This window comes from Schistocerca piceifrons, chromosome 8 (assembly GCF_021461385.2).
Source record: "Schistocerca piceifrons isolate TAMUIC-IGC-003096 chromosome 8, iqSchPice1.1, whole genome shotgun sequence".
Taxonomy (NCBI): domain Eukaryota; kingdom Metazoa; phylum Arthropoda; class Insecta; order Orthoptera; family Acrididae; genus Schistocerca; species Schistocerca piceifrons.
This window is the reverse complement of record NC_060145.1, coordinates 410,102,497-410,126,366: the sequence shown is the minus strand read 5'-3', so window position 1 is coordinate 410,126,366 and position 23,870 is coordinate 410,102,497. Positions and strand designations below refer to the sequence as shown.

Here is a 23,870-nt window from a genome sequence, read left to right as displayed (position 1 = left end):
ATTTCAACTTGGTTTCAGAGATACTACTTTCATTGTAGACAGAAACCAGGATATACACCCCTCTAATCAAAAAATGTTCAAATGTGTGTGAAATCTTATGGGACTTAACTTCTAAGGTCACTAGTCCCTAAGCTTACACAATACTTTACCTAAATTATCCTAAGGACAAACACACACACCCATGCCCGAGGGAGGACTCGAACCTCCGCCGGGACCAGTCGCAAAGTCCATGACTGCAGCGCCTTAGACCGCTCGGCTAATCCCGCGCGGCCCTTCTAATCAATTTTACTGAAGTATGAAGGCCATGTTTCGGTATATGTATATAAGAAGGTTACTTACTGCAAGAGAAACTAATCGATATCCCATGAGACATAGAAATTGGGTTTTCTAAAGCATTCCGCTGAAATATGATAGCCTGTTCCTATTTCTTTTATACAGTGTGAATGTACACATAATACAGAAGGACGTGAAAACATCCAAAACCGGTATGGGAAAATAAAATAAATTTGGAAAGTAAAGACATCGGAAGCTAGATTTTTGAGAGATCAAAACAGGGGTCAAATACGGATATGCTATTTAAAACAGGATAGGCGGACATCTGTGGCAGATCTGACGACAAAGTGCAATGCTGGTGCACGCTGTATAACGTTCAGCGCACAGTGTTGAACTGTATGCTCCACAAGCCACGTGATCCAATGTTAACCCAAGAACGTCGTACCTGCTAATCCAGTGGGCACGGGACCATAGAAACTGGACCGTAAGTCAATCAAAACCTATCACCTGGTCGTCTGAGCCGCTTTCTCACTTACACCAGCACAATGGCCGTGTGCGGATGCGCAGCCATACACGCGAACAGCTGCTCGAAACACGCGCAGCGGCCGGCCGGAGTGGCAGAGCGGTTCTAGGCGCTACAGTCTGGAACCGCGCGACCGCTACGGTCGCAGGTTCGAATCCTGCCTCGGGCATGGATGTGTGTCATGTCCTTAGGTTAGTTAGGTTTAAGTAGTTCTAAGTTCTAGGGGACTGATGACCTCAGAAGTTAAGTCCCATAGTGCTCAGAGTCATTTGAACCATGCGCAGCGCTATGGACGCAGACGGGTGGTAGCGGTATTATGTTATCGGGAACGTTTAACATGGTTTCCGTGGGAGTTGTGGTGATAATTGAACGCATCATATGTGGACTACAGGAGCATTATTATAGGCCCCCTGCATCCATTTATGTTCCTCGACGGTTATATTTTGTTCTAGCAGGAAAACTGTTTGTATCACTAGGCCAGAATAGTACTACAATGCTTTGAGATCCGTGATAGTGACTCACATCTTGGCCACAAAATTTGCCTCATCTGAAGCCAATGGAACACATCTTGGTAGCTGTCAGCCCACAAATCGCCGGCCCGTAATGTACTGGAAAAGCGAGAACTGTTCGTGGACGTCTGGTGCCACACGCCTTCAGAACTCTGCCAAGGTCTTGTCGTCCTATAATTCCAGTAAGTAAAGCAATACCTTTTCTCTGAAAGCGGAGTGGTTTCATTCAGGATTCCAGTACACCTTGTTTCTTCTCACTCTATTGGCTACGAAACCCTATTTTACAACACAATGCCGGCCGGGATGGCCGAGCAGTTCTAGGTGCTACAGTCTGGAACCACGCGACCGCTACGGTCGCAGGCTCGAATCCTGCCTCGGGCATGGGTGTGTGTCATGTCCTTAGGTTAGTTAGGTTTAAGTAGTTCTAAGTTCTAGGGGACTGATGACCCTAGAAGTTAAGTCCCATAGTGCTCAGAGCCAATTGAACCATTTTTTTACAACATAATTTCCGTTCAATGGCACGGCTATGAGCCACTTTCGTGGGATGGCCCGTATGCCCGCATGGTACCACTCTACTGGTAGACGTCGGGGCTAAGGTCTTGCTGCATCAGTAACCACCACATCATGCCGGTACTGCTTCCCACGGAGTGCATCCATCGTTGCAGATGGAAGTTGGAAGGTGTGAGATCCAGGCTGTAGGGTGGATGAGGAAGAATGGTCCAGTGAAGTTGTGTGAGCTCCTCTCGGGTACGTAGGCTTGTGTGAACCTTGCCTTTTCATGGGGAAGAAGTTCGTTTGAATTTTTGTGGCGACGAACGCTCTGCAATCGTTTAATCAGTTTCCTTCAGAGATCGTACGGGTTTGTGCCACTTTGCTGCACTGACGACAGATGCTTCCCACAACGACTCACCGTGCTTTTGTTCACTGCCAGGCCTCCGTTGACATTCTGCAAGACCCTATGAATATCTGCGATGCTCTGGTTTTCCGCCAAAACAAACCCTCCGTTACAGAGGTAACACCTCATTGCTTCGAAGGCGCCTCCGTTACAAACACCACTTCGAAGACTACGTACATCACCAAAACCTGTCGGAACTTCATGAACTGTAGGAGCTGAAGATGGAATATTCTATGGTATATCCCACAACAAACTCTGCATTTTGCAAATTAAATTGTGTTGCTTTACTTATCAAACATCCCTCAAATTAATTCCCCCCCGCCCGAGCTTTGGGAACGACGAAACATGCCTCAGTAAAATCCTGGGAAGCAACTTCTGTGAAACATTTTGTGTTCAGATCCGCTATGTATATTTGTTGTTACGAAACTGTTCAAAGCTACTTGCGAAGGGAGACTCTGAAGTCGTGTTGTGGACAGTTAATTCTGATGGATCAGTTCCTTTTACTATTTCCAATACCCAGGTCCTCTCTCCATTTCTATACACCATCTGGAAATTTGTGGTTCCTCTATGATCAAACTGCTGAGGTCATTGGTCCTTAGGCGTATACCCTATTAGATTAAATAGGGTGCACGCCTAAGGACCAATGACCTCAGCAGTTAAGTTTATCGCTAATCTCATTTCTGCTACTCCTCGTTAATCTCACCTTTTTCGGTTTACTTTCCATCTATACTCTGTAGTCATTAGACTGTTCATTCCATTCCAAAGTCCTGTAATTCTTCTCACATTTACCGAAATGGCGAACCAGTCTGTTATTTCAGTCATTGCTTCTCCGACGTATAGACCATATATACTGATCAGGGGGGGGGGGGGGGGGGGGACGGACAACACACACGCCCATGCCCGATGGATGACTCGAACCTCCGAGCTCCGAGGGGGGTCCACGCGAGCCGTGGCAACGCGCCCAAGACCGAGTGGCTACCCCGCGCAGCTACACACTATCTCAGCTTCTATGCAGCAGAAATAAACAATTACCATGGTTATAAAAGAAGCGCACACCACGGCTAAGTATATGCGAATAAATTAACACTATTCAAGCTTTCGTGTTACGATCACTGTAAATAATGGTGGGACTTCAGATTGTTGAAGTAATTTTTACTATCTCTTGTAATTTATTTCTCACTACGTTTAGAGAAAAAACAAATTTGTATCTGCGAAGACATCTCCAAACATAATTTTTTCGATCTAGATGAACAATCAGTGGTTTTAGGCTAGAAATGAGGATCATAAACGCTTACTACTGCAAATAAAGACTCACGCGTCTGCCATTCATGTTATGGCGCGTCACTGACTGTGCTTGAATTTAAATAGCGTCACCTTTTCAACACGATAGCAACGTACCAGACTTGTCCAAGTCACTGTTTCACAATATATATTTCTGAATATCTAGACCAGCTGACGATTTACATCTTCTGACGAATGTTTTGAGAGCTGATTAAGTCGACTTTGTGAGATCCTTTCTGCCGGTCGGAGTAGTCGAGCGGTTCTGGGCGCTACAGTCTTCGAATCCTGCCTCGGGCATGGATGTGTGTGATGTCCTTAGATTAGTTACGTTTACGTATTTCTAAGTTCTTGGGGACTGATGAGCTCAGCAGTTGTCCCAATAATGCTCAGAGCCATTTGAACCATTTGAGATCCTTTCTGGACCCGAAACTGTCTGGTTCTGATTAAGTCAGTCGTTGAAATAAACAGAACTGAAAAATTGTGGGACAGCTACAAGTTGCGTACAACTTTCCTTTATTGTCGTCTTTTACTCGACAGACGCGAGCATCTTCAGAAATTTCGCAGCAAAGGGTCACGCGCAAAGTATATCTGGCTGTGTACAGCCGTCATTCATAAGAGAAAATTGTCATCTCCAAAAAGGAAATCAGAGAAATTGAACAAACATACTCGTAGGTACAAGAAAGGTAACGGCGAAGAAACCTACAGTAAAAGAAAAAAAAATTCAAGTAATCGACAAAAGATGGAAGTACAAGAATATTTAGAGAAAACAGGAATACGAAATATAAGTCACTTAGGAATGAAATAAGGTGGAGGAATTTTCTAATGAACTGACAGAAAAAAAACTGGAGTCTATATTTGGATCCAGTACTAGAGTAAAAGATTGACACAGTTTTGGGAGACTTGCACCGAACTAGGACTGAAGAGACTTATAACATTTCTTTTTAATTTCTAAAATTATGGGAGGACGTAGCAACCAAACGTCTACTCAAGTTGGTAGTAGACTCAGTGAGACTGGAGGCATACTATCATACTTTCAAACAAAAATCTTTCTCACAATCTCGAATATAGCAGATAAGTGTGAGAATTATTTTATGATCAGTTTAACAGCTTTTGCACCCTAGTTGCTGACAAGAACAATATACAGAAGACTGGAAAAGAAAATTGAAGATCTATTTGATCTCGATCACTTCGCCTACAAGAAAGTTAAACCCACGAGACAGGAAGTTGTGACGTCGTGCTTGATACTGAAAGCAAGACATAAGAAAAAGGACTTGTCGACCTATAAAAAGTTTGAACAGCGTGAAATGACGCAAGATGTTGAAAACTTTGAGAAAAATGGGAGTAAGCTATAGATAAAAACGAGAAATGCAGAATATGTTCAAGAACCAATACGGAACAATAAGAACGGACGAGTGAGAACAAATTTCTTGGTTCGGAAAGGGTGCAAGACAGGAATGTCGGTTTGCCCCCCCCCCCCCCCCCCTCCCCGATCAGTCTATACGTCGGAGAAGCAATGACTGAAATAACAGACTGGTTCGCCATTTCGGTAAATATGAGAAGACTTGCAGGACTTCTGAATGGAATGAACAGTCTAATGGCTACGGAATATAGATGGAAAGTAAACTGAAAAAGGTGAGATTAACGAGGAGTAGCAGAAATGAGATTAGCGATAAACTTAATAACAAAATTGGTAACAACGATGTAGACGAAGTTATGGAATTCTCCTACCTTGGAAGTAAAATGGCGCATGACGGAAGAAGCAAGAACATACAAAACAGATTAGCACAGGAAAATAGGGCATGCCTAAAGAAGAAGATTCTGCTAGTATTAAACGTTCGGCTTAATCTGAGGAAGAAATTTCTGCAAATTGCATCACGACACTGTATGGAAGTTAATCAGGTGCCGTGGGAAAACCGGAAAGTAGAGAATCTAAATGTCTGAGATGTTCTGCTGTAGAAGGATATTGGGAAATTCAGTGGACGGATAAGAAATTAGGTGATTCTCCGTAGAGTCGGCAAAGAAAGAAGGGGCAGGATGATAGAACGTAAGTTTAGACATCTGGGTATAACTTCCGTGGTACAAGAGATAGCCGTAGAGGGTAAAAACTGCACAGGAAGGCAGACTGAAATATATCCAGCAAATAACTGGGGACTTTAGGGGCACGTGGTAATCTGAGATTAAGAGGTCGGCAAAAGAAACGAATTCGTGACGGGCCGCGTCAAACCAGTCAGAGAAATGATGGATGTGAGTCCTCATACTGTGCATAAAAGTCCAAGTAAGGAAAAAAATCCAGCTTTTCTACCTTCAGTCCTTTGCCTTGCCGTCTGATGTACTTCCTGTTGTGCTCTATGCCTGTGTGAAAATACATATTTGACTATGCTGGAATATCCGCTACTGCTTTTCCTATTTCGATTAGTTCCAGAACTTCATCTACACAACCGTTTACATACTCTGGTTCTGGTGTTACACATTTTGCAAGTTACTTCCCAGAACTGCGGTATATTTAGTTGTCGCAGCATTGCAATTCTGTTTCTTGTTCTCAGCCAAGCTTATGTGAATAATACAAGATAATAATTGACAAGCTCTGAATAGCAGAGAACACCAATTCCTCTTTCGCGACGTGTACGGGTATTAGGGAAGAGAAACGAACATTCATAATACAGTCGGCGCAGACAAAGTCCAAGATTGATTTGGACAATCATGGACCATGAATTCGGTCATGGCTCAATAAAAGGACCTAGGCCAGCGTTCACTTTATATGCCAGCGCACTAATTATCGAGTGAGCAGAAAGGAAAGCCAGAAAAAAATGGTTCAAATGGCTCTGAGCACTATGGGGCTTAACATCTTAGGTCATCAGTCCCCTAGAACTTAGAACTACTTAAACCTAACTAACCTAAGGACATCACACACATCCATGTCCGAGGCAGGATTCGAACCTGCGCCGTAGCAGTCCCGTGGTTCCGGACTGCAGCGCCTAGAACCGCACGGCCACCGCGGTGAAATGAAATCTTTACGCGTTATCCGGCAAATAACTGCGTCATCTGAACCAACGACTCCGCAAGTTTTCTACACGTCGTTGTTATACGGGCTAACGAATAAAAGTCTTGTCAAGGCTGCAAGGCCGGCCGGTGTGGCCGTGCGGTTCTATGCGCTTCAGTCTGGATCCGCGGGACCGCTACGGTCACAGGTTCGAATCCTGCCTCGGACATGGATGTGTGTGATGCCCTTAGGTTAGTTAAGTTTAAGTAATTCTAAGTTCTAGGGGACTGATGACCACAGATGTTAAGTCCCATAGTGCTCAGAGCCATTTTTTTTTTAAGGCTGCAAGATGATCCTGTTACGTAACTCACAACTCGAGAAAATAATTGACTAGGAAGTCTACATTGCTCTAAAGACAAGCCAGAGTAAAAAATTACATCGACAGCGTAGTCGTCAGTTGTGGGCACAAGTACGGATTAAATGAAGATACAGAGAACAAGTAATCGCAGGGACGTAACCACTCCATTGTTCGCCCGAAGTAGATAAAGGATACCTGTAAGGCAGAAGGTGTAACGGGAATTTGAAATCCATCTCGTATTCTCACGAGTCCAACGTCCTAACCGGCGATGGAACTAATTCAATTACGTACATTTTTTACTGTCAAGTGAAGCTGCTTGCAATTGCAATTGCTGCAGAAACAATTACTTTTTTTCTCGTTCTAGCTGCTTGGTCATCGCGCTGTTAGTTTATGATGTACTTCAATTAAGTGGTTTTATTTCTTTGCTAGTGTGTAAATGTTGTTTATATTTTGCAGGCAGAAAACATAGGGTCGACGAGCGACCTTCCCGCATCGTTAAGGTAAGTGGGCGGTTTTATTACTTCTGCGCAGCCTCGCCTTCCTGCTTACGTATGTGTCTGTATAGTGCTGGCAGCGCGATGAATGAGATCAAAGTGCAGCGCAACGCCGCCTTTCTGTGATAAAGAACAAAAAATGGTTCAAATGGCTCTGAGCACTATGGGACTCAACTGCTGAGGTCATTAGTCCCCTAGAACTTAGAACTAGTTAAACCTAACTAACCTAAGGACATCACAAACATCCATGCCCGAGGCAGGATTCGAAGCTGCGACCGTAGCGGTCTTGCGGTTCCAGACTGCGATAAAGAACAGTTACGGGGATCGACACGAGGACTATCTTCCTATACGGACCAACGCGCACGATATAAATAGCGTAGAATGTGAGGTCAAGGGTACAGAGACGTGCTATGGCTGATTACGTGGACAGAATGCGACAATGCGGTGACTGAATCGGCTTTTTATTATGATGGTGCTGAATACTGGACTAGAATTGAGTATCAGCAAGAACATGGACGACGGGGAAAGTCTTCACAGACTACACGATTATGAAAGCAAAGTATTCTGCATGTCTTCGTAGTAGAACAGAAAACAGCATGTGCTGAATCTAAGATTAGCGTTAAAACTGAAGGACAAGATTGGATAGCTCTGCACAGCGTATTGTAACAAACTGGTCTCTGGTCTTGTATCATTTTTCTCCCTGTACTGTTACCTCTGTATCCCAACTGACTGAGTCACTAATCATCTCCCAGCCAGTAGCGGGTTAAATAGGGAATGAAGGGCCTTTTTTGAAAATATGTTGCTATTTTGAAGCTAGAACCACAAAAATTGGTATTTGGTTTCTCAGTCAAAAAATAAAAAATATATGTTTCAGCAATTTCCGAAATTCAACCGCTAAGGGGGTGCAATAGCGGGTGCATTTTTTAAAAAGTAAATCATTATTGAAGAACTACTAAAGCATTTTTAAAGCTACATCTGTTAAGATTAATATTTAACTTCTCGGTTGGAAGTAAAAAAGATACATTTTTCAGTGTTCTTGGGAATTCAACCCCTAAAGTTGGGAAATGAAGGATGAAAAGTTTTATGAAAATATTTGATTATAAGAGAATTTTGAAAAAAATGGAAAATTTTATTTGACTTCGAGGTCAGAGATAAAAGAAAACATGTTTCAGTGTTCTTGGAAGTTCAGCCCCTAATGGAGAATGGATGTTTTTGTGGAAATACTTCATTATGTAAACATTTTTGAAGCTAAGTTTACGAAAATTTGTATTTGGCTTCTCGGTTAGAAACAGAAAAAATATGTGTTAGGTTTTTTTTTTGGAAACTCAATCCCTAAGGAGCTGAAATAAGGAGTGAAATTTTTTACGAAAATAATTGGTTATGATAAATTATTTTTAAAGTTAAATCTATGAAAATTGGTACTTGACTTAGAAATGAAGAAGCATGTGTTAGGGGATGAAAACTTCTATGGAAATATCACCCCAAGAATTCGAAAGAGAGGGTTAAAAAAATTGACTCCAGCTACTAGAATCGCTAGAACATTCGGAAATTCTATGGTGCTGTATATTAATAAAAGTGCGTCAATTGAGCAGACATTGGTTTTATAATCTGCTAATTTATGGGAAAAACAGCACTGGCGGGCGTTTAATAATGTGCAACCACTTACATACATATATAACCATAGTTTCACATGTTGAGTTTTACGTTTAAATGTGGTGTAAGACTCTTATGTAATGCCTGAGGTAAATTGTCTGGATTTCGATCTTAAAATGCTCTAGGTTTTTATTTTTATTTTTTATTTTATTTTTTATGTGACGTTATTTCTCAATGATTTTTAAAAGTGAAGTCGGCAAAAACTATAGCTCGCTCTTAAATGGCTTCGCGGGTTGAAACATGGAAATTGTGTATCATCTCCGTTGGCATAATCGATAGTAAGGTAGCGAAATGTTCAGGTCGCCTTCAGGTTGAGGGCAATTATGTATTTCCTTCAAAGTATTAAAGATTTTACAACCTGCAGTAAAGTACTTTTCTGCACGTTTAGGATTAAAAACGAGTCACACAGTGGAAGACAACACATCTCCGTAGCAATAATTTTTAGTCTTACGGTATACTTGCCTTCTTTTCAGTTTATGGTTACTTGCATCATTGTATCCTGAAATATGCCTTGAATAAAAGCCCTCTTCTGTATATCGTATAATGACGCTGGCTGATCACATTTTTAAAGAAGTAGAACAACAGGACAGCTGGGGTAGTTTCTTGAAGTTTCCCGGCGGATCGCATATTCCATCGTCTGTCGGGCGTGCACCCTGGATATTACTAATTCTTGTTCCTGTACTTCGTCTGCCAACCATTCATTCATTCTCTGTGTGAGTTGTCTTCAAGACTGTTAAATGACTTTACACAATGTTCGCCTTGCACAAAGTAATAATAATCCAAAGTAAACACTTTATTGATTTATATGAACATACTAAGTTGTGATAAGCACATGCTTTAACAGTAGTAATTTTTAAGTAACTAAGCTTGAAGCCAAGATATCTTCCGTGGGCATGCTTGGTCCACTCTGTGACCATATACCGAGCGAGGTGGCGCAGTGGTTAGACGCTGGACTCGCATTCGGGAGGACGACGGTTCAATCCCGCGTCCGGCCATCCTGATTTAGGTTTTCAGTGATTTCCCTAAATCGCTCCAGGCAAATGCCGGGATGGTTCCTTTCAAAGGGCACGGCCGACTTCCTTCCCCGTCCTTCCCTAATCCGATAAGACCGATGACCTTACTGTCTGGTCTCCTTCCCCAAACCAACCAACCAACCAATCTGTGACCATAATCATTCTATGTCGAAATCCAGAGTAATCAAGTGATAAATAAAGTGATGAACGGTCAGCTCCCTCTGCAGCTTAAACTGCAGACTTACCGCCTTGGCCGGCCGGAGTGGCCGTGCGTTTCTAGGCGCTACAGTATGGAATCGAGCGACCACTACGGTCGCAGGTTCGAATCCTGCCTCGGGTATGGATGTGTGTGATGTCCTTAGTTTAGTTAGGTTTAATTAGTTCTAAGTTCTAGGCGACTGATGACCTCAGAAGTTAAGTCGCATAGTGCTCAGAGCCCAACTTACTGTCTTGGCTTTGATGACATGCAAAGAAAACAGTCAAACATTAAGCTTACAGCGGTTTTGAAACATACATGTTTACTGCAATAGCAGGTCAGGAAAACTGGTATCTCTGCTGTAAGGAGAAAGAATATTAAGTATAATTCCATGCCGATTGCAAAATGCAGATCGGCCGTAAAGATATCGGAATTTGAAAATATCGGCAAGGGATCACGTGTGAGCTTAGAATATTTCAATTAGAAAATGTACAATTTGATTTAAAGCATAATTATGGCCGCCATGAGGCACACAACATCCGTGACTGAAACACGAGGTACAGTGAATCACTGCGTGTGAAGTACTGGTACAGTGCCTGACAGAAAAAGTGAAGCACCCAGAAGACATAATGGATGTTGACGCAACAAAATGCACATTCTCGTAATCGGCAAGTATGTAAATGATTAAGAGTTTCATTTCTCCTTGACACGTAGAATAGTCATCAGACTGCGTTAGTGTTATTCCTGGTAGGGTGCATAAGGGACGTGAACAGTGTCAGAACAGAGTGATAACTGTGGAAGATTTGAGTGAGAAGCATTATCGGCTCGTGATAGAGTCTGAAAGTCGCGCGGGGTAGCCGCGGGTCTTGGGCGTCTCGTCACGGTCCGCGCAGCTCCCCCCCCAACCGAAGTTCAATCCTCCCTCGGGCATGGGTGTTTGTGTTGTCCATAGCGTAGGGTAAGTTACACTCATGCTGATAAATTAAGGGTAAAGCTGATACATGGTGAAACAACGCTCTGGTGGGCGGTTTGCGGGTTTAAATCACCTCGGGGAATGACCATGCGGTGCATTTGATCTGCGTTCGTCGCACGGTAGCGCTGGAAGCAGTCCACATACGCAGAGGTGTGTTGGTGCATGTCAGAGAACGGTGCAGCGAGTAAGTGTGCAGATGTTTTCAGATGTGCTAATAGTGACTGGGTGTTGAAAATGGCTCAAAGAACACATATTGATGAAGTTATGAGTAGTAGAATACTAGGTCGACTGGAAGCTGGTCACAAATAGCAGGTCATAGCATGGGCCTTCCGTGATCTCAGGATTATGGCAACGATTCCAGCAGACAGGAAACGTGTCCAGGCGGTACAGTACTGGACGTCCACAGCGTACAACACCACAAGAAGACCGATATCTCTCCATCAGTGCCCGCAGACGGCCACGGAGTACTGCAGGTAGCCTTGCCCGGGACCTTACCGCAGCCACTGGAGCAGTTGTCTCCAGACACACAGTCTACAGATGACTGAACAGACATGGTTTATTGGCCCGGAGACCTGCAAGGTGCATTCCACTGACCCCTGGTCACAGGAGAGCCCGTAAAGCCTGGTGTCAAGAACACAGTACATGGTCATTGGGTCCCAGGTTATGTTCACGGAAGAGTCCAGGTATAGTCGGAAGAGTGATTCTCGCCGGATTTTCATCTGGAGTGAACCAAGAACCAGACATCAACCCCTTAATATCCTTGAAAGGGACCTGTATGGGGGCCGTGGTTTGTTGGTGTGGGCTGGGATTATGATTGGTGCACGTACATCCCTGCATGTCTTAGAGAGAGGAACTGTAACAGGTCAGGTGTATCGGGACGTCACTTTGCACCAGTATTTCCGTCTTTTCAGGGGTGTAGTAAGTCCCACCTTCCTCCTGATGGATGATAACGCACCGCCCCGTCGAGCTGCCTTCACGGAGGAGTACCTTGAAACAGAAGATATTAGGCGAATGGAGTGGCCTGCCTGTTCTCCAGACCTAAACCGCATTGAGCACGTCTGGAATGCTCTCGGTCGACATATCGCTGCACGTCTTCAAACCCCTAGCTCCGATAGGCACTGATGTAAGAATGTGAGGCTATACCCCAGCAGCTACTGGACCACCTGATCCAGAGTATGCCAACCCGTTGTGCGGGCTGTGTACATGTGCATGGTGATCATATCCCATATTGACGTCGGGGTACACGTGCAGGAAACAGTGGCGTTTTGTAGCACATGTGTTTCGGGACGGTTTTCTCAACTTACCACCAATACCGTGGACCTTCAGATCTGTGTTCCCTATGTGCCTATACTATTAGCTCCAGTTTTGTGTAGTGCCACGTTGTGTGGCACCACATTCTTCAGTTATCCTTAATTTATAAGCATGAGTTTAGATTAAGTAGTGTGTAAGCTTAGGGACCGATAGCCTAAGCAGTTTGGTCCCATAAGATCTTATCGCAAATTCACAAAATTATTTTAGAGTTTGAAAGAGTCCTCACTTTTGGTCTCTACATTCTGCCTGTCAAATCAGGCAATATCCAAATGTGTAGGCCATTCATACGTGACAATGTCCTGAAGCTGGATTTCATGGGAAGCTGACGGCAGACGTACTCGTCAAGTTTCCGGTCAACCACGTCTGACCACTAGAATGGAGGATTGCCGTAATGTGCACTAAGCACATCCGGAACCATTCATATCTGCGCTTGCCATCGCTCTGTGTCATCCTGCACCATAGGTAGCAGACGAGCAGTAGCGGATTGAGTAAATACCATCTTACCCGGGGTCTGTCGCTAACACCACAACACAAACGGCTGCGTTTGGAGGGGTGCCATGACGAGGAGGCATTGTGTTCAGCTGTGAACCACGGTTCTGCTCTACACCTGACGACCATCTTCGGCGATAATGGCGCTGACTTGGGGAGAAGTCCCAATCTTTCAATGTTTTCGATAGGTACAGCAGTCATGGTGCGGGGACCCATCGGGTATGACTTCAAGTCACAGGTATGTCATAGACATCCTGCATCCTCGTGTATGACCTCTCATGTGACAGGCATCATGGTGTCATTTTTCAATAGGAAAATGTTCGTTCTCACGTGATACGTATCTCTATGGTCTGCATGATGCTGAGGTACTCTAGTAACAAGCAAGATTCCCAGATATGTTCCAGACAGTACTTGCTTGGGATCAGGTCGGACAACTCCGTCCTGATGCTAGTGTCCAGGATACCAAGTATTTGTTACAACAGTTGTGAACCAGGTTGCATCAGGAGAGGTTGCCAAGGCTTTATGATGCCCTTACCAACGTCACACTGGGAAGTGGGCTCACATTGTCAAATACTTTGAAAACTTCACTTGATTCTGCAATCACCGAAATAACATCACGTTCCCTCTCAATCGTAAAGCATCATTTTGGTTTCTTCTCCCCTTCTAGGTTCTTCCCATGTTTTGTCTGGTAGGCTATTAAAGAAGAAGAATTCTATATGTATAAGGAAATGTTGAAATGAGCTCACTAAACAGGAACGTGATGAATACAAATGCCCTAATATTCGGATGGGTTACGTTAACTCAATTCTGTACCGTGCTAGGGAATTCGCCCAACTCAGAACAACGAACGTAACGACTCAACATAGCTAAGTGGACACTAAAGTTATGAAAATACTGCTATGTCAAACCTGTCAGTATGAACCTAATAGGCACACATTTACAGACCGAACATTCCCACTAGGGCACACGCCAGGTTCGTTCCTGATAGGCCAGCCGTTAACAGGCACTTAAAATTGGGTCCTCACAGCATCCTACTGACAGTCTGAAAGACAATCATGGTTTCAAAGCTCGATTATTCGGCACAATCTTTGCAGAGCGTCTGTGATTGAAAATACGCATAGGAAGCAAATTTGAGAAGCTATTTGAAGTTATCTAGGCGAACCGCCACCTACACCAGAATTACGCCAGATTGAACGCACGGCTCATAACGTATAACAGTCCAGTGCCTTAACAACTTGATCTCGATCAATAAACGTAAAACTGTTGAGCAAAGGTGCCTATTGTATAGTTCTCTCGACTTTGCTCATAGCAGGTGCTGAACTGTGATGGAGAGTTTCTTAAACAGGTCCAGCATGTCCGAGGACAAAGCAGTGACGAGGATGCTATTGTTGAGCTGGACAGATTGCATAGAGGCTGTTACAATAGGTATAACGTTTGAAATTTTCTGATATCGGTGCTAAGTAAAAATTTATACTCAGAGGTGAGTGGATAGTTCTGAACTCTTCTATTGTTGTCCCTTGGATGAAAAGACCTATAGTTATTGACAGATTCATTTTCCAGCGAACGTAGTTAGCATGAGCTTGACTCTTGCAACATGTGATCGCTTGGGAATCCAAATATGCGTATTGGGGAAGTCGTTCTCTCACAATTTGTTGTGCATATACAATAAAATGGCAAGACAACATTTTATCATTCGTTATAATCAAGTAATAACACTGGCGTTTATTTTTTTATTAAATTACCATAAATGAGGATTACGTTGAATAGTTCCTTGAGTTAAGCTTGGCAGATTTTTCAGTCCTATCTGTTAAGACACAATTTGATCATAAGATTATGAATATTCCTCCAAATTCGAGTTACTCAGCTCCCATTAGTTACAAAAAATAACGTAACAGATAAAATCAGAAAAGATGAAGTGTTTCGACGACTATTTTCGTTTATTATATTTATTCCTTGTAGATGGCGTCGTTACCTAGAAGGAAAACGTGGGATAGAGAAGCCATGATTTGTACCATTACATATGTGAGGAATCGAGACATGGCGCACTTAAAAGCCTCGAAACTTTCTACTACAGCAAAATGTAGATTGGAAAATTATGTGAAGAATGAAATTTTTACGCGTGGAGAGTTGGTAGGGGTTCATGTTGGTAGAAAGCCTGTTCTTTCATCTCAAATGGAAGATTAACTGGTGCCTTGTTCCCTGCAATGGAAGAATGATTTTATGTTTTTAAATATTAAAATATAACAAGCCTGGGCTTGCGGTTAGTTGTCAGTAAAAGGTCGAAGAATCTTTTCAATTGAGAAGAGTTTTCAACAGCCAATAAATAGTTCCAAGCTTCCCTTAAGAGACATACCATTTTATCAACGAAATCAGGATCTCTCAGCAGCAAGAGTTAAAGTTTTTGCTGCAGAAAATCTGGCGGGACTTTAGGATACTTACTAATCTGTGTTATCTAAAGAAAACGTAACACACATCGAGTCTTCAATGTTAATGAAATCGGATTGACGTCTGTGCAGCACAAACAAGGGAAGAGACAAGTTACGCCTTGACTTCCGCAGAAAGGGCAATCTCGTCACAGTTATGACTTGTATAAACCCATCTGTCTCGCACTACTCGTTTTCCCTTGGAAGAATATGAAGCAGGAATTGACAGACGGTGCACTTGCAGGACGAATATCAGCTTGTCATCCAAATGGCTGGATACACGCTCATATTTTTACTCAGTGGATTGATCATTTTGTGAGATACATAAAGCCATCATCAGATGACCCTGTCATTTTGATTCTTGATGGATATTATATCCAGAAGCAGAATCTCTATGTGTTATATAAAGAACGTCAAAACTGTGGGGTCTTGCTCACTCGTCTCATACAAGGTGGCCAAAGGATGCTGCGTTCTCGGAATTCTATACAACAATTCAATCAAATAATATTAACAGTTTCATTACATCTAAGAACATTGACAATACTTAACTTGTATTTGCATCACGTGTCGAAAGTGATGGGCGACATGCAAACAGCGATGTCCTTCGCTACAGACAATGTCCAAGTAAGCAATTGATACAGACCACTCCTGACTACTATCGTAGCACTCTCTCCTAGGCCGTGCTGATACTCTGCGAATACTGTCCACTAATGTCCGCCCGAGGCAGGTAGGAGCGGCGCTTATATTCACTTCTTGCAGAGGTCGCGCCTATCGCGGCGCGGTCCGTATCAGCGGACTATTGGCTGACGTCGCCTCACCGCCTTCTCTGGTCTTGCGGTCTTCATCTTCGTTCCGGCGCTTGTGGTTACGCCAGAACAAAAACAATATTCATAGGGTATATTTGCCACCTCAACGCATAAAATGCAACCGTTTGATGTGGGATTTATGGGGCCCTTGAAAAACTACTATGCTAGCATGGCTAGCAAATAACTAAGGTCATGCTGTCACCCATCATTAATAGTTAAGTTATTTGGGGCAGCTTATAACAGAGCTTGCAACCGAGCCTTCGGGGAAACGAGTCTCATCCTGGGCAACGAAAAATTAGCTGGAGAGCATGATTTTTCAGTTCATCTCCATGTTGACTCTCCTCAAGAAAGCGATGCCAAAGACAAAAATGAAGCTAGTCGTAGTGACGCTGGTCAAGCTGTAAGCTCTACAGCCGTCAGACCTCTTCCACGCATAGCATATCCATCTGGACATCCGGTCGTTCAAGTAACATCACATTCGAGCTCAGCTGAGTTAATGGCGTCATCTCCCTATGTGAAGCGATTGCAAGAATTGAAACAGAAGAAACCAGCAACCGAAGCTAAGAATAAATCAGGTGAAAAGTTATATGGGAAGAGAATGAAAATATTCCAAACGTAAAGTAGAAAATCGTCTAGTGACTCTGCAACCGATGCCTATCTTGCTGGGCTGTTGATTCAGACAGCGGTGACGAAAGTGACGAGCAGTGCGTGTTCTGTAGAGGACGCCTTTCTGATGACAAACACGGAAAAAAATCGGTGCAGTGCACGAAATGTTATCGTATGAAATGAGTGAAGAATAAGATAAATCAATGAAGGTAAAAGTGTATAATCATACGTCATATTATTCAGTAACAAAAAATATGTTTAATATATCATATTAGAAAACCTTTCCCTCATTTCTGTGAAATTCTGTGTTCGCGAAGATTTAATAATTATGCTGAAAATTTATTATTGCAAACATGAAAAATACTTGGTAAAATTAAATAATGTAACATATTATTACCATGATTTAAAAAATTGCAATTACTTTTAGATTTTTAACATCAGTTTAAAAAAAATGTACCTCATCTTGGGCATCTTTATTCCACAATCCTAACAGCTTAGAAAAGTTACCGAGTGTACTCGCCGACAGTTACCTGCGGTCACAGTTCATTCGGCACCGCAGGTTTTTTGCGTGCGTATGCGAAAGGCAGGTTCTCAGTTGCGTAAACAGCAACCTTGGTCTAATTCGACTGTTTTCGGACCGTCACCGAGTCTACAGGTTTTTGCTTGATGTACGGCTCGAAATGAGGTTAATGCAACCTGCTACTCGAATGAGAATTAGAACAGCCACATTGCAGATGTAGCTCTAGCGTAGTTGCTTTGGCCGGCCCTCGGAACTATGAACACAGCTCAGTTACCGATGTCTCGTCTTAATGTTCTTCCTGTTGTCCGTTATTCTTTCGTTACGCCTAAGGTCGGGAAAATAAACGCAGATTTGAGTAAATTACAGATTCATATTCATAAATCTCTCACTACTGCCGGATTTCATCCGTAGACCATTCTCAGATGTTCTGAATGTATTTCATCCTTAGCCAGACAACTGTTGTGTGACCATCTGAGAACAGGCTAGCGAGCAGAATGCACTCTGGCTACAAATAAGTTTATGCAACTATAGCTATAATTTGTTTTGAAGTACGTGTGTTTGTATCTGAGGCGGTTGCCATGTGCCCAATGTGAATAAAATACGGGACGAAGTAATAAAATAGAAAACAGCTCGGATAAGGAAAACATGGGGCAGGAAATCGGCTGTGTGCTTTAAAAGCAACTTCCCGGCATTTACCTAGAGTGATTAAAGAAATCACGGAAAACCTATATCTGTATAGCCGGATGCGGTTTTGTATCATCCTCCCGAATGCGAGTCCAGTGTGCTAACCACTGCTCCATCTCACTCGGTTGTGGCCTCTGGATAGCTACAATGCGTCTGAAAGCAGAGGTAACGGGTTCGAATACCGGTACAGACTTGGGTCTCAGTTTTATACATGTCACTAGCAAGAGCAACCATCAAATATGAAGTGACAAATACCACTGCTAATATGTGTGTCCCAGTGCGCACCAGTGTATTAGTCTGCAAACTTCTGGCACTTTATTCCTCACATTTTGAAAGTCGTGAGTGGAGGAAAGGAGACAGAAAAATCACAATGTTCACTCTGCTTGAAGGATCCTAATGGAAATTGCATATTTAACAAATACATGTTAGCCGATGTTCGATTATCATTTGTGTTTAATAATTATAATAATAATAAGTAATCGGATGATGTATGAATCATGACTTTCAACATGTGATGTGTGCAAATTTCAGTTTTCTTATGTACTTACAAGGAAACAAACTGGGTTAAGGAGTGAAACTCATTACATTCACCAGCAAGCTGTCCGCCCACGGTAGCTGAATGGATGCCGGCAAAGAATCAACGATTAACTCGAACGGATGTCTTGTGACGTCCGCCCAGACCATAACACAACGAACTACATCGAACAAAATTTAAAAAAAGGTGGGCGGCTCGACAATGTCAATCCTAAGGGCCCGGGTTCGATTCCCGGCTGGGTCGGGGATTTTCTCCGCTCAGCGACAGAGTGTTGTGTTGTCCTAATCATCATCATTTCATCCCCATCGACGCGCAAGTCGCCGAAGTGGCGTCAAATCGAAAAACTTGCACCCGGCGAACGGTCTGCCCGACCGGAGGCCCTAGTCCCTCAACATTTACATTTCTTTTACGAGCAAGCTGCTTTGTGCCCAACGTTGAGTGTGATACAATTCTGCAGAATAATGTAACAGGAAAGCATATTCGATACGCGAAAAATGAAACTCGGAACACCGAAATCACTATACTGTATAACTTGATAATCAACGAGATGTAGCGCTTTCAACCTTAAACCACAATAACAACAACCGCAAGCACCTATGGAAGTCATTTTCACGAAACTTCTTTATTTTATTTTTACTCTATTATGTCCTGTGTTACCATACCGTTTGATAATTTGGTATGTTTCAAAACGACAGCTCAACACATGGCTGTAAGATTTTTCCATGCTCTTGACTATGATAGTCGCAAATTTCCCCATTAGAGAGAAATAGATGTTCAAAAAAGAGATGTCTTAAGTTCTAAATATAGTAATTTCTTCGACTGTACCTATCAGATTTCAGAGAGTAAAAACGTGGTTGAATTCGTCTCATCGAGATCTAGGGTATCAACAGGAGAACTCAGTACAGCTACACTTGAAAAAGGAAAGTTATACCGATGTATCTGTACTCAATACACCAATGACAAAAGATTATTCATCGAGATGAAGAAAGAATATACTGTAAACGTTTTCAGGAACATCTGAAGTGAATAGACCTTCGGAATGAAGACCAGAAGAACGAAATCTGTTATAAACACTTGATCCACTGACGACACTCGAAATAATCGGGGCGCGGAATTTATATTGTGTTTGAAAAATTAAAGTAAGGAAGATGAACATCACAGTGACGTTTGTCGAACCAACCCGAGTTCAGAATTTGTATCAATTCGTTTCGAGGTTAATCTCATGTCCATGTTCCTGACAGTATCCTACATTGTCGACTACTAACGAACGGCCGGCCGCTGTGGCCGAGCGCTTCTAGGCGCTTCAGTCCAGAACCGCGCTGCTGCTACGGTCGCAGTTCGAATCCTGCCTTGGGCATGGGTGTATGTGATGGCCTTAGGTTAGTCAGGTTTAAGTAGTTCAAAGTCTAGAGGACTGATGACAGATGTTGAGTCCCATAGTGCTGAGAGCCATTTGAACTAACGAACGTACGATCATACACTGCTTTTTCGTGTGCCTTAGGCCCGAATCTGCGCAGAGTCGGTATCATGTGACGTTGTTTATTTAAGGGGTAGGCGGATGTCCTTTCCCTGTAGCCTCCCCCCCCCCCCCCCCGCCCCTCCCTCCCTGCCACCGATCACAAGGCCTTCCTCCTGCCCACCTTTTCTGGTTCTTTAGGAAGAACTGGCTCTCGTTCCTCGATAGGCATCTCACTGGAGACGTCCCCAGCGGAGTTCAGCCCGTCACAAAGGTGAAGGATCGGCGCCATCCATATTAATGTCTACCGGCAGGTGTCCGGATAACTTCTGTAAATAAAGAATTCTATTGAAATAACTCATTATTTGCAGTCAGACTCAGAGATGTTAGTGAACCAAGTGCCCTAATTATAACCGAGACCAGCTACAGTACCGAAATTGTGTGCGTGGTTAGAGAAAACCCTCGTAGAGTCACCATATGAACGTGGAAGAGCTCGGTGCTCGTGCAGAGCAGTCAGTGGATCCCCTGTGGAGCTGGCTGGTTCCTGCTGCACGGTCGGTCGGCCAAGCGACGGGAGCAGCCCCTGCCATTAGCCACCGGGCGCCTGTTGCGACCGCTGGGCTGGAAAATGGTCCATTGTCGCCTGCGTCCCTTGACTGAAGGATAATTGTTTTCCCGCTGAGCGGCGATTACTCGGCAGAGCGGTCGCAAGGGGCACGCTTTGATTCTGTTGGCGGCCGCCTAAAAATACACTGATTGCCACAGATAGAGTGATTAACACAGAGTAGCGCTACTATGCAAGGATATCCTCAAAAGAGTCCCGAGCAGTTTTCGGATCTTAAGTTTTACAAATGAGCGCTATACAGCGGTACTGAGTTTTGACATTATTATTGTTTTAAAATTATTTGTCATTATTATTAAAAGAATGACAGCTCAGAAATTGTCTGATTTTCACTATTTTTGAAGGGGCCTAACAACAGGGCCTCGCTTCGCTCGTCTTTTGGTAACAAATTACCTTGATAAAAGACTTTACAACTGATTTGCAGAATGCCCTCTTAGTCATGGTCCCTTCAGCGACGTATTTCGTGAAGTTCAACTAAAATTGGCCATTGTTCCAAAAAGTGTCCGTGTGTCATGTCTCTCGCTCCTCTGCCAGTTGAAATCTGCGGCTTTCTTCGGTTCTCTACCTCAACGGGTGTGTGGTCTGCTTTGCGGTCTTCGCCTTTCTCTGGAACTCTAGTACTGCTCTTGTCCGCCTTCCGTCATTTCTTCTTGCGATATATCCTGCTCACTTCCAATTTAGAGCTTTTACCCTTTCCACAGCGTCCTGAATTCCTGTTATTGCTATTATATCCTTTTAGGATATTCCTTAGTGTTACCAAGGAGTGATGTTTCTATAGCTTTCTGAGGTGTTCGAAGCTTTTTTTTGTTTTTTTTAACCCATTTAAAATCCAGGTTTCACTACCATATACACCGAAGAGCCGCAAAACGGTACACTTGTCTAACATCGTGTAGGGCTCCTGCAAGCACGTAGAACGCGACGTGATATGGACTCGACTAACGTTTGAAGCAGTGCTGGAGGGAACTGACACCATGAATCCTGCAGCTCTGTACAGATATCCACAAGAGTGCGAGGGGGTGGAGATCTCTTCCGAACAGCACGTGGGAGTAATCCATGCTCAATAATGTTCATGTCTAGCGAGTTTGGTGGGCAGCGGAAGTCCTTAAACTCAGAAGAATGTTCCTGGAGCCACTCTGCAGAAATTCTGGACGTGTGGGGTGTCGCATTCTGTTGCTGTAATTGCCCAAAGCGTCGGAATGCACAAGGGACGTGAATGGATGCAGGTGATCCGAAAGATTGCTTACGTACGTATCTAGATGTATGTCACTCCAACTGCACATACCCCGCGCCAATGCAGAGCCTCCACCAGCTTGAACAGTCCCCTGCTTATATGCAGGGTCCACGGATTCATAAGGTTGTCTCCATAATCGCACACGTCCATCCGCTCGATACAATTTGAAACTAGACTCATCCGACAAGTCAACATGTTTCCAGTCATCAACAGTCCCATGTCGACTTTGAGTGGCCCAGGCGAGGCGTAAAGCTTTAGGTCGTGCAGTCATCAAGGGTACACGAGTGGGTTTTCGGTCCGAAAGCCCATATCGATGATGTTTCGTTGAATGGTTCACACTCTGGCACTTGATGGCCCAGCACTGAAATCTGCAGTAATTTGAGGAAGGGCTGCACTTCTGACACATTGAACGCTTCTCTCCAGTCGCCGTTGGTCCTGTTCTTGCAGGATCTTTTTTCCGGTCGTAGCGATGTCGGAGATATGATGTTTTAACGGATTCTTGATATTCACGGTACACTAGTGAAACGATCGTACGGGAAAATCCCCACTTCATCGCTAGAGAAGCTGTGTCCCTTCGCTCGTGCGCCGACTATAACACCAGATTCAAACTCACTTCAATCTTCATAACCTGCCATTGAAGCAGCAGTAACCGATGTATAAACTGCGCCGCAGGGCCGTGTTCTGCCTGTTTACATATCTCTGTATTTGAAAACGCATGCCTTTACCAGCTTCTTTGGCGCTTCAGTGTATTAGCACGGGAAGAACCCACATTTCGAAAACGACTTTTTTTAAAGTTTATTGACATATTAGATGTAAAAACGGCTGCGTTTCTTCTACAGGCCCTCTTACCTAGCTTGATTCCTAGGAAAATTTCAAGTCTCCTTGGGTATTAATTAACTGTCCCCTGTTGTTCAATATTATCTGTTTGAGGCTTCCCAGTTTCTGTGCGTAATATTTATTCTAGACAGATTTATGTTTTAGAGGATTGCAAGTTTTATCGTATTATTGGGTAAGAGTACTATATCGTCTGCAAATCTCAGGTTAATGAGTCTTTTGCCATTTATTCCAGTCAGTTACAGCAAGAAAATGCTAAAAAATTGCCGATAAAATGCGAAATCATACCAGGAGACGATACTTGAATATATTTACTTCCTGTCTTACATTAGACCAGGGTTTCACACATACAGTACCTGTTTTCACATCATAGTTACCTAACAAATGACCGTTTTAATATGTCAAATAGTATTCAAAATATGAGAGTGTCTGAAGTAGCAGTGTGAGTAAAAATGCTCGTACGACAAAGCAAGAATCAACTGTTTCGGTTTCCAAGATGAACTTAAACCAACAAATTGTACGTTTGCGAAGAAATTCCAAGAAAATTATCGCTTGTTTCTTTCTTTACACTCGACATTTCTTGGTCATTGCTTTAAAGCATCCAAAACAATGCTGAAGAGTACACAACCATTCGTTTGCCACTTGCAGTACCGATAAAATGAGGTAAAGCAGCCTAATACGTCGCATCATTCTTGAGTAGGTCACTGCCAGCTGACGTCAGCACGTCAAATAATTGATCAAAAGACGTAGGAAAACCAAATATGAATTTGTCATTGTCCGTGTTTACTTTGTCACGTAGCGATTTGTTTTTGTTCCCTTATGTCAAACACAACGTGACTGGAGAGCGAGTTTCTTCACCTCAGGAAGCTTTTGAGTCCTTCTACACCTTTCATCGTTTTGCACCATAGATACACAAACACCAGAGACACTGAACGGCGACAAAGAGTAAGAGTTACAATTCATTTGAGGAAGAGTTTAATAAACAGGGACGTTTAAACCTAGACAAATCATGCAATCCAGCGCTTTCTTTAATAAGCTCGCAATGACGTCGTAATTGTGCTGCTAACAATATATCGATATCGTAGCATGGATCGACCGCGTAGCCACAGATTCAATTTATGCATAGGATACTGTTTCCTGACGATGTGTCTCTGGCGTTTGTGTGTCTATGGATTGAACGGTGAAACGAGCACTGGAGTTTCAGT

The 23,870-nt window shown here is 43.3% G+C and overlaps 1 protein-coding gene across 2 annotated transcripts in view; it reads left to right on the top strand.

The window, feature by feature from the left end:
- LOC124711211 (glucose dehydrogenase [FAD, quinone]) overlaps positions 1-23,870 on the top strand; it is a 476,275-nt gene that overhangs the window by 74,856 nt on the left and 377,549 nt on the right. Inside the window, exon 2 of one of the 2 annotated variants that reach the window (XM_047241158.1) lies at positions 7,276-7,319. The exons of the other annotated variant lie outside the window; for it this stretch is intronic. The gene's annotated coding sequence lies outside the window, so the exon portion shown is untranslated. The remainder of the gene's footprint in view (positions 1-7,275; positions 7,320-23,870) is intronic. 2 annotated transcript variants of the gene reach the window in all.